This window comes from Centruroides sculpturatus, unplaced genomic scaffold (assembly GCF_000671375.1).
Source record: "Centruroides sculpturatus isolate CEXI.00-Female unplaced genomic scaffold, Cexi_2.0 scaffold150, whole genome shotgun sequence".
Taxonomy (NCBI): domain Eukaryota; kingdom Metazoa; phylum Arthropoda; class Arachnida; order Scorpiones; family Buthidae; genus Centruroides; species Centruroides sculpturatus.
In genome coordinates, this window is record NW_019384512.1 from 335,536 (window position 1) to 347,618 (window position 12,083).

A 12,083-nucleotide genomic window follows, 5' to 3' on the forward strand; every position below is an offset into this window, starting at 1 on the left:
AATGCTACCACTCTTATGCGACTCATATTGATCAACGCGAGTGTGGTCATGTGCGGACAGAGAACAAGTCGAAGTTTGTTCGGCGGCTCTATCTCATAAACTCATAAGTTATAAGGTTGCGGTGAAATGAGGTGAGATGAAATTGGAGTTTATTCCGAAGAGCCGCAAACGTCTATGCAAAGAGCCGCTAATTCTGACTCTAGGGCCGTGTTCAGTAACGCAGAATTCTTGCTAAGTCTAGTTATGCTGCTTGAACTCGTTTCTAACTACTGCTTGGCTCCTCCCACCACTAGCTTCTTTTATGTATTCTTAGCTCCGCCCACTAAGCCACTCAGAATTCTAACTTAGGTGTTCTGCGTTACTGAACGCGGCCCTGACCTATGTCGTGGCAGAATCGTGGCTCATCGAGATTGGTCAAAATCTGGTCCAATGGGCAACGTTTTACGATCGGGTAGATTTGAATGGGCGGCGGACCTAGCAGAAAGCTACGAATCAGCGGGGGAAGCTGATTGGTCGACCGCGACCCACCAAAGCACATATATAGAACCGTTTAGGCAGGAAAGTTTGAGTTTGCTATGGTCTCGCTAAGAAGAAGTCGTTCCCCTTGTTGAAGAAAAGGAATTATAGTCTGATTAGAAGACATCTTCTGACCAACAAGTATCTTTGTTTGGTCATCGACAAGTGGTGATTTCTGGAAGTGCTATCTCATCGTAAGGTGACTTTCTTGAACGGACTTATACGGGATAAGAATATTTGTCAAACATCGGCGCTCTGGTTACAGATGCCATTTATAGAACATTAATTAAAAATGTAATGTTCAATTTGACTGGCGCAGTCGACAAGGATAATTTGGGTCTCACCTGAGAAGGAAGACTCCGGAAGCTGAAAGGACACTCTGCAGGAAAGCTGATCTACGACGCAAGACAATCCAGAAGTCGGAAATACGACGGGACAGCGGACAACAAACTTCGAATATCGGCGACGATAAAGACCCAGGTAATCCGTTTCACCTTTGCACAGAGATGCCAAAAGTGGAAAACACGGGTAGTGAAGGAAAGGGAGTTGGACGGGAATGAGCCCGGAAGATTTGGTGAGAGCGGCCAAGATAGGCAGGAGAACGAATCGCGAAAGGAATTCAAAAGATTTAGGCTACAAATCGAACATGCTAGGGCCGAACCGGAAAAGTTGGAGTCCAACGTTGGAACTCGAGTTACAATGGGATAGAGAACGTACGGAGGCGCGTAGCCCCGAGTGCAATACCGTTAAGGAAAATTTTGACGATTATGCACGGTTAGGCAAGTTAGAGTTAGGCAAGCACTTTCTAAAATGCCCGAAGAAGAGAAGGCAGTGCCGTCTTGGTTTCACCTGGTTGAGGTAGTTCTGGGGACCTTAAGTTCCAGAAGGGATGCAAGGACTTGGGAAGCAGATCGAACTCGAAAAGATGAAACAGCAAAGGCTGCGGGCCAAGATCTCGAAGAAAGGGAAAAGGCCAGTTTCGAGTTGAGAAAAGCGAACCCGTAGAAAGGAGGATGCACACATGCAGCGAGGCAAAGAGGCAGAATGACATCACTTTTTCTTGCCGCTTTTCTCGTGCAGGAAAAGTTGGTTGAATTCTATCTTTTGCCGCGACCGCCTCCACGACCCGTTTCTATCAGCCAATAACAGTTCGTCTGGTAGTCACGTGAGAAAATACAATCACGTGATATTTTAATGGCGAAAAGTTCAACGTGATAAACGAGATAAATTTATTATCCTTTCCTCTTTATTCTGACTTTAGTTAACACAAATTCTACACAAAGAATCATATATAATTTAATTCAAAGAACAAAACAACCGAATCTTACTCGAAATAGTATTTTTTATCGAGAGACCTTATTCGAGGAATAAGCGTATTTTGTACACCAGTTGTTCTTTCTCTATCCAAGAAAATCTCTCTAATCCAAAATCTTCGTTCGAATCTTCGACAAAACTTTCTAGCTAATTAAAGCAAGCCGTACAAAACAAAATTTGTAAACACGTAGATATCGACAGTGTCGGTATCGTTCGCCATCTTGAATACTGAACGCATGCGCCGAAATATAAGCGGATTGCCGCTCGTGTTGCCGCGCGGCGAAGAAGCGTTTGTGACACCGCTTTTCCTTGCAGCGCCGCATGTGTGCATCCTCCTTTACAGCTTTCCTGCTCTAAAGGAGGAGTCTAAACAGCTCATTAAGACGCGGAAATCGGTGGACCGAGTTGTCAGGAAATATTAATCAGTAATCAATAAATTCAAACTGGAAGACTTTTGTCTATATAAAACTTAGTAAAATACTGTAAAATAAATGCTATAGTTATAATTACCAAACAACATCTTTTACAATTTTATTGAATGATTTATACATGTAAATATTAAATTTTAGTTTAGATCTGCGTATGATATATTGATTGAACTGAAATTATTACAAATCTTATAGAAAACTCTAGAACTTCTTTGTTTGGCTTGGGTGTCCACTCAGTCGTGTTCTAATTTGAAACCAGTTCTTAATCTGCTTTCAAGTTCATTCTAGAACAGTTCCTCTATCTGGTAGGACGTGCTCAGCTTTTGGTGTCTTTTTTTATATGGTCCCATTCCATTAAGTTACTTGATAGGTCTCTATTTTAATATAGGAAATTACAAATAAATAACAATCTTATTACGAAATAATAATACTTAAACTAAACTTTAACCTAATATGTATTCCGACATTGAAAGGGTACATAATGCTAGCATTCAGTCAGCACTTGAAGATGCATTGAGGGAACGATTAACTCCCAATCCCGAGGTAAATCGGGAAGTTTACATAACCTTACGAAATTATAGCTTTCCAAAAATGAATGGACCAGTATATATACATTGTCATCTATATTACCTATGCCGATTTTTCGAATTATTTTTGCCGCGAAATTTTTCATGACGATTTTTTCATTAGATAATTAATTACGCTATTGTTTTTTATGGGAGTTTTATTTATCAAATTAATTAAATCGTTCTAAACTTTTATTTGACCGATTTAAGGTCGGTAAAATTTTTAAAATGCTATTGGATGTTTTCTATGACATCAGCAGTTTTTTTTTCGTCTTTTATTCGGTAGTAAACAAACAATGTAGACTGCACGTGTGAAATTTCGCGACTTGTAAAATGATAAATATAGCTGCAGGGAGTGTTTTACTATATTAAAAAAAAGCATTCTTTCGGTTATTTTTAACTTTTTATATAGTTTTTTTAAAAATAACTTTTTAATTAATAAAATAAAATTAAATTATTTGCGGGTATTAAAGCATGGAATTAGTCACGAATGCTTGCGTTTTGAGGGGTTAAAGGAGATATGCCAAAAAAGAATGATTATTCATGTAGGCAATTTTTAACATCATCTATAACAATCTCTTAATTTTGACACTAAATTAAAAAAAAAAAAGGCACTATATAGTCTGGAAAGATTAGAACAGCCGTGTAAGAGTCTATATAACAAATATATGTTCAAAAATGAATAGTAAGAAATTTAGAAGCAGAAATAGGAAATATTAAAACAGGTAACAAGAAAGAAATTCGTCTGTACTCAGATGTTGTGAAACTGAGAAAGCCCGAGCATAGCTCAAATACCCTGTTAATCAATCCGAAAGAAGAGAAAGGTGGAAATTCAATGCCAGAGGACCTAGAGTCGAATACTAATCTAACCGATTTGGGGGTAAGCACCAAGACTACCAGGAAAATCAGAAACGGATTTGCCATTCACTGTAACTCAAGTAGGAACTAAGAAATTACAGCAAAAGTTATATAGTCAAAATTGTAAAAATAGTGCAGATCAGCAAAAGATCAATCGATAAACAATAGTTATTTTAGAGTAGGTAGACCAATTTGTTTTGTTTTCATTGAGAACTGTATTATTATTTTGTTTTGTTTTTTTTGTATTTATTTTTTACACATTTCGTATCAGTGCAGAAAGGAACTACAAACAACGGTTAAGAACCATTCTTTTTAGCCAATGTAAAATTGAGAATGGTTTAACTTCAATGAGTTATATATTGTAATTTATGTAAACACCATCAAGTGATAAAAAATTATTTTTATTTGTAGAAAGTGCGCAAAATGGAAGAAGCGTCTGTTCATCAAACGGAAATATGTCAAATAAATCAACATGGCGCTGCCTTAGTAATACTATTGCTAGAAGTAATGTATTATATATTTCAATGATGAGGAGTTAGATCTATGCAGAAAGGTCTGCAGGTGATGGAGAGATGTCGTCGAAGGAATTATGTATAAGAAAGTGACGATGATCAAAAGAGTAAGTATTTTCCCATAAATGTTTCGATCAAATTACTGGGTGAAAGACAGGATAGTGGCAATTTTTCTCTTGTTTAACTTGTTCATCCTAAACTCACAACATAACATTCCTATACAGCATTTGTAAGTTACAAATATCAACACAAATTGTAGGTTAATTTACTGAATTAAAGTAGAGCAAAACTTTTAAACTAGAATATTGTGATTGAAACACTTTTATTCGTTCTTATTATAACGATATTTATATTTCTTTTAAATATCATCTTCATAAATGCATACTGACTAATAACATATAGTAATGTACTATAATTGATTGTTTGAAAAACAACACAAGAGTTACAAAAAACTGATGTAGAAGACAGTGGCGTAGCGTAGTGGGGGCGGCACTTTTTAGGGGCGGAAAAAATTCACAATAAGTAATATCTTGTAAAAATTTGAACCATTTTATTTCATATTTCCGTCGCACCTACGAATCGGACCGATTAAAATGAGCACGGAATAGTGTTACCACCAGGACAGTCCGGGAATCGACTCACTGTCCGGGTGGACTATTAATTTTTCCCGGCAATATCGTGCGCAACCTGCTGTCGACCTTTTTTTTTCTTCATTTTACTTGTATGATTCGTATGAGCTATGTCATCTAGGTTAGTTACGTTACTCCTACCCTAGTCCCTAACTGTAGCTGATTTCGAATCGGCATGCACTGCACATTATTCTTCGCATTGCAAAATGACATTACGCATGCATCAGGAACTTCTGTTCGAACAAACCTCACCTGCCCTCCGAGTCAGCGATTTTAAAAAGGTGGCAACACTAGCACGGAATTTTTTATTACTTATTCTCTGACGAAACTGAATTTTAGTCTTTTAAATTGAGATACCTAAGGGGACGGCGAAATTTTCCTTTGCCCCGGGCGGCTGACACCCAGCTACGCCACTGGTAGAAGAAGAGTAACACTACTATGTATCTTAAGTGCAATGACATTTGACAAGAAGATGCAAGATTAGACATCTGTTTTATAAAATTAATCTCTTGAGAATTTATGGGCACGTAACCATAAAATTTCACACAAGAATTGAACAAAACTTTTCATTAATTAATACAGATTCAGTTTCGAATTATACTCTATACTTTAACAATATCGAATAAAAATAATTTTACAATTTTCGAATTTATTCTCATAAGTGACGAAAAAATTTTAAGCTGTTTGCATATTTAATTAACTCTAAGATAAGATTTATTTCGCATTTATTGTCATAATCTCTTCGTTCTCTTATTGGTTTTCCGTTTATTGTTGTTATTGTTATTTTTTAAACAGGAAATTCCTATTAGCTTAATAAGCTACATATCATTCGAACCGGAGATACTTCGTCCGTACACTGGATTCGACGATTGCTTTCAGACAATTGGTTCTTTTTGGCGGATGAACCTGTATATCCGTCGGAATGTACGAACTGCCACTATGAAAAGCGAACACTTTTTTATGCTGCCCACGGAATTCAACGATTCAGAATCAGATGGTAAGTACTTATGAAATTCTGAGTATATTTAGAAGTGATTTAATAAACTTTTCCACGTGTTTGATTACAGATAACATCCAGGTCTTCGTCATGTGTATGCAAATTTTTTCTCTATTTTCCAAACTGCCGTCGACAGAAGGAACTACGGAAATGCGATTGATAATCTTACGAAATATTCCAGGCTTCACTGTACTAAATTATCCGCTCGAACTAAAAGGGTATACTCTGGATTTTTGTAACGCATCCGACAGAAAGAAAGTCTTGCAGGATCTGTGCGACAAACTAAATATAGGAATAGAAGAAACAAAATGTGTCATCGCATGTACATACAGATGTAGCAGCATATTCTTCTGAGAAGGAAACCAATTCAATCACTACTAAGAAAATATGTCCATATTTTGAAAGATTGACTATCTTTTATGGTGGAAAAAGTAAATGCAATATCAGTTTACATCAAGTTCGGAAGATCTGAGTATAAGACTTTCAGAGAAAAATTCGACAATGTTTCATCTTGGGTTTGACAGATTTCACGGAGAAAATGTTTTGTGTATATTTTCAGTAACGTGTGCGAAAACTGTTTCGATTCATTAATTCGAGCTTTTAGAGATGCTTTTCCTCTTGGTAACTATTTCACTTCGAGCAGTTTTCCTTATTTCTTATCGATCAAGCCACCTGAAAATTATAATTTTCTTGGCAACAGCGAAGAATATCCTGATGCCTCATCTATGGCTTTATTAGTTTTCATCTGGTGGGAATAAGTACAATGTATGAAAATTAACAAGTGATTATTTTTCATTTGGATGTATATTATACATTTTCTTAGATCACTCACATTGACACTCTAATTTGTAATGATAATATTAGAAGTATTCAGCTAAATGTCTGAATTACCAAAGATTTGAGTTGTCTAAATGCAAGCAAAGAGAATTTAAACCTTGATGATAAGGTGGTGACCTACTTCATACAATACAGAGATAAAGGACCAGATAGCCGACTTCTAAAGAATGTATGGTTATCAGTCTTAGTGCTCTGATCATTGACAGGTGAAAACAAGCTATTCTATTAACGGCGTTCACTATCTTCAAAATTAGGATTCTATTAAGTTTTAAACATTAAAATGAGTCTTTAAATTCAATAGTATTAATAGATAAAATGACGCATTTTAAAATCTGATAATTACTCGTAGTTTTGTAAATAATTCACAATTTTGTTATTTTTTAATACAATGTAATTTTTGATTTCGTAATACTCAATAATAAAAATAAGTAAAACAATGTCTTATATTCATTTTAAAATCATAGGAAAATAATCACTCATTTTATATTCACACATCAGTTTCTGTTAATACATTAAGTACAGTACGTAATACACTAAACAGTAAATAATACGAACGATATTAACTTTGATAAAACTAAGCGTCTTTATCTGTTTCTATAATTAAATAAATTAAAAAAATGTCAATTATAATCCTATAAGTTAATTGTATCAAATGTTCAAATTCTTAATATATATTTTTATAATACCACATACATTTACCTCATAAAAATTATAAAATTTAACGATTTTCTATAATTTGGTAGCTGTCTATTTGTTCTTATGTATATGTCTCTCTAATCCAGAAAATTCTGGTACTGTCTTATAGCTTCAAGGTCAGGAACATTATTTATTGAAATATCTTAGATTACATATGCATTTCGGGTCTATTTTGATTCTAGGTCCTTCTTCAGTGCTATATTAGAATAAATTGAGAACATATTAGGAACAACAAAAAATACAATTCGCGCTGTTCTTATAACAAATAATTTTATCATATCCCAAATAAGGAGTGATATAAGGTATATTTACATAAATCTTTCCTTCCGTACATCTATATGGCATTTTTTGTGTTATACACTTGGTAAACATCCTTTAACAAATAAGTAATAAAAATTATATAAAAACAATAAAAAATATAAAAGAAGTTACCATTGTTACATCATCCATCAGAACATTTCAAGTGGGTGTATACCTTGTTCACATTAAAACACAAAAAACCATTATTCATAAAACGTTCCAACCTCCTTATTATACATATATTAGTGGAATAATTTTGATAATCCAATCGTTTCGAAATAAATCTTACTATACACCATACCTTACATTCTAACTTATTCACTACTATGGATTTTTTACTGTGGCGCCCTCTATTAGGTTGTACTGTACCATTAAGGACAATTTGCATACCGTTCGAAATGTTTATCAGATTTTTTTCCCGAATATTTCATGATTTCAATATGTTCTTTAAACCTACGTTTATAAGTATTTTTTTCCGAATGGAGAATTTATATGTTATTTCTGTTAATGAAATCGTACATAACAAAGCCAGAGGGAACAATTAGTTAGAAACAACATTCGTTTACCATTTACACATATAAAAAGATAAGACAAGACTGATGTGCAAAATTGTGCAACCAACCTTACTGTCTAGACCGTGCGGCTTCCACGTTTAAAAAATATGAAAGAGTGCTTCTATATACAAAAATTGTATATATAAGTGGAATAATAAAGGTTAATATCATTTGTTTTTGAGATACCAAAAAATCATTTTTAAAAATTTATACAGCCTAAATTAAACAGGGTTCCCATTACCCTTGATTGCAATTCATGTTGCACATTAAATAATGACAGAAGGAAGGTTAAAAAATACTATAGGCCTAACTACACATGATCTGAAAGGTAATTTATTTTTATTACAGATTATATTTAAAAGGTGCGTTAACGAATACTACAACTAATTGTTTAACGAAACAAAAAGTAATTGTTACCATTACTTTTTGTTTCGTTACCTTTTATTTCCTTTAATGCACCATTGGTCGAGATAATAGATGGTTTTTTTTTATTATTTTCACCTCTGTAAAATTAGTTTACATATCAAATGGAAGAAATAACAAGAAAATATTTCTAAAATATTTATAACGTATTATGAAAAATTCGCTCGATGACAGAGAACATACAGTACATTTTCATTGTTTCCAAGATTATCCCCAGTCAATTGAATTTTTTGTAATGTTAGCATGGCGAAACTGTCACCGAATAAAGTTTGATAACAAAAATCAGATGTTAGTGTAGCAGCTCGGATATCCGAAAGAATATTACAAGAATCAAGAAGGTGTTTTCTCATATTCATTACTGTCATTCCACAAAAAGAAAACTCAGCGTCACACGAGCCATTAATTATTTTACCGTTTAAGTTTATCGAAATCCTATTTAATCTAAATTGTGCAGCAAATGACTTTATTTTGTAACTCAAATTAGATAATAATTATAGCGCTAGAGTCTACATTCCATTAAGAAAAGTTCCACAACCCCAACCCCTTTCAATCAAATAATAAATATCTTTTGACTTACTTAAACGAACTTTCATTGAAAATACATATAACCAGAGGACAGTCCAATATTATTTAATAATCCTTTAATTATAACAGGCCATGGCTTCAAAAAAGAATTACCATTTATCCGTGAAAGTCTTGTAAATATCAATTTTCGATACTGTAATCATTTTCCGGTACGTCAATGAGTTTCCTCCCAAACCGAAACAAATTTATCGATAAATTAATAGCGAGGGGAGGTCTTCCCAATTCCATTTTCAGCGCAGATCTTGAGACAGATCTATTAATACGGAACACCTGCTCAAAGTAGAACAACTGTATTGCCTCAAATCTGTCCACTAAGAGACCACCCCAAATCGGAAAAGCACAAAAAATACTTGGTCCAATCAAGGAATCAAATAATCCAAAATAATTATTTAATGAATAATGTTTAATTTTAATAAATAACTTGCTGAGATTGGAGATTTTACCTTTTGCGTCAAGTAAACCTTTATTTAAATGATAGGAAAATGTGCCCCATGAAGAAAAATAAATACCTAGATATTTAAAGTTTGGCACAATTTCGAGTTTACAATTTTCTAAACTGAAATTGTCTGTTTTCTTAAGTTTATCACCTCTACAAAAAATTATAAGCTTCGTCTTTTCCGAATTAATTGTCAATCGATTATCTTGACAATATCTCCAAGTAAGATCGAGTCTTTCCCTAGGCGCAAAAGCTGAATTAGCCAAAAGAAGGATATCATCAGCATAAAGAAGACAGTTAATTTCAACATGAGAAGATAGTGTTATCATAGAACTTTGATCTCTCAGAAGGTCAGGAAGATCACTCAAAAACAAAATAAAAAGTTAGGACTTAATGGTTCTCCTTGAGGTAACCCTATATTGGGACTCAACATAATTAGTACAAAATGAAAAAGTTTCTATATCTTGTATTAGAGAAAAGACTCTTAAGTAAATTAACAAAAAACGCAGAAAGACCTACACTCCTATGCTTATACCAGAGGTGTCCAACCTTTTTGTTTTTCTGGGCCACATTTGGAAGAAGTCAAGAAGTTTTGGGCCACAAGTATATATAATATATACTCGTGGCCCAATATACAAGTATATTTAAAAATTAACATGTCTAGATTATAATAATAAGTATTAAAACTTTATCAAGAAAAAAGGATATTTTAAAAAATTACTTCTACAGACACTTTCAATTTTTACTTAGAAATAGATAAAGTCATTTATTATAAAAGAGACTAAAGAAAATTTATTTGAAAAACACAAATATTTGTTTTATTTGGGTCTCTAATTAATAAAAAGCGATGAAACACCATTTTAAAGTGCATTTTTATTCCATTAATATAATTATAAATAATATGTAGCCGAAAAAAGTAGCCAAAGCGCCAAATGATATTTTTTACGTCAAGCAAAAAAATGTAGCCACATTTGGCCCAATGTAGCCAAATCTTGCAACGTTGGAAGGAATACTAAATAAAGCTGGAGTTATGAATCAAAGGATTATAGACCCAAGTGCGGGGAAAAAGAGGCAAAGGACAAAAGATAAAGAAGTGAAAAAGGTTGAAAAATTACGGGTCCATATTTGCTTAACAGAAGATCTATTTAACGTTTCTCACTACTACATCTTTTGTCCTTTCTCATCTTTCCCTCCTTTTCCCAAATTTGGGTCTATAATCCTTTGAGTCACAACTCCAGCTTTATTTAGTAATCCTTCCGCATTCACACATCTCCAAGTATTTGAAAATATTTTCTTTCCACTCAAAAATAAAATATGAATAAAGGTTTACGGCTATGTGAAACTTTTTTTTGAGTTTATGCCGTTGAAATAAATAAATAATAAAAAAATTAAAACATTTGTCGGTTTTGTTTACACGTTTATTGGGCCGCATTGGAACTTGCCTTGGGTCGCATGCGGCCCGCGGGCCGCGGGTTGGACACCCCTGGCTTATACCATAATAAATCATGCTCGACTGTATCAAAAGCTTTCTCGAGATCAATAAAAGCAGTATATAATTTCCCTCGTTTCCTCGAAAGTGATATTTGAATTAGACCAATCAAAATAAACAAACTGTATTCGACGCCTCTATTTTTAATAAATGCTCATTGGACAGGTATAACAATATTAAACTCATTTATCCAATCCCGGAAACGATTTGCCATAATAGTTGAAAAAACCTCTCTATATATGCTAATTATAGAATTAGTCCATAACTAGTTGACGTGTGCCTATTTTTCCTCTTGTAAATCATCCTTAAAGCAATTTGTTTGCAAGATAAAGGAAAAGAGCAACTAGATCAAAAGTAATTAAACATATCCAATATATAATATCAATTAAATTAAATTATCCACAACCGTGAGGCAGATAATAGTGAGGGCTTAAGGCTTAACAGATCAAATGATGGGCACAAACGCTCAGAGATCAAAGTGAAAAAAATGTAATAAACACAAAAGGTTACTACATAAGTATGAAAACGAAAACCCAAAATGCATTTCGGACTATTTCCTAACAGAAAACAGTCCCTCCTTGGTGTTAGTTAAAGGTAATGCCATAATAGAATTATACAGGGTAACGATCAACTTAAAACTAAGCTTAAAGTTATACAATATATAAGTTGAGGACACCACTGTAATGGTATGAGTAGTAAGCATCATCAGTAGGTATTATCTAAAATAGGTGGTATATTAAAAATTATACAAAGTAAGGTGAACTTAAAAACTATGCCTAAAACTATACAATATAAAGATGAAGATGCCAATATAAGATGCCTTACTTTGTATAATTTTTAATATAATCCGAAGTTAACAAAGTAGTCAATAATTCATCACAATAACTCTGCGCATCCAACAGAAAGGTCATTTTAACCGAAATATATAACGAATTGATCAGAG

General features: G+C 33.6%; 1 long non-coding RNA gene across 1 annotated transcript; it reads right to left on the bottom strand.

The window, feature by feature from the left end:
• Nucleotides 1-2,520: 2,520 nt before the first annotated feature.
• On the bottom strand, nt 2,521-7,936 carry LOC111622451. The gene is made up of 4 exons (XR_002756273.1): nt 7,829-7,936; nt 7,666-7,726; nt 7,357-7,549; nt 2,521-2,632 (listed from the first exon to the last, which is right to left on the bottom strand). It is a non-coding gene; the product is annotated as an uncharacterized LOC111622451 (long non-coding RNA).
• Between the last annotated feature and the right edge of the window lie 4,147 nt (nt 7,937-12,083).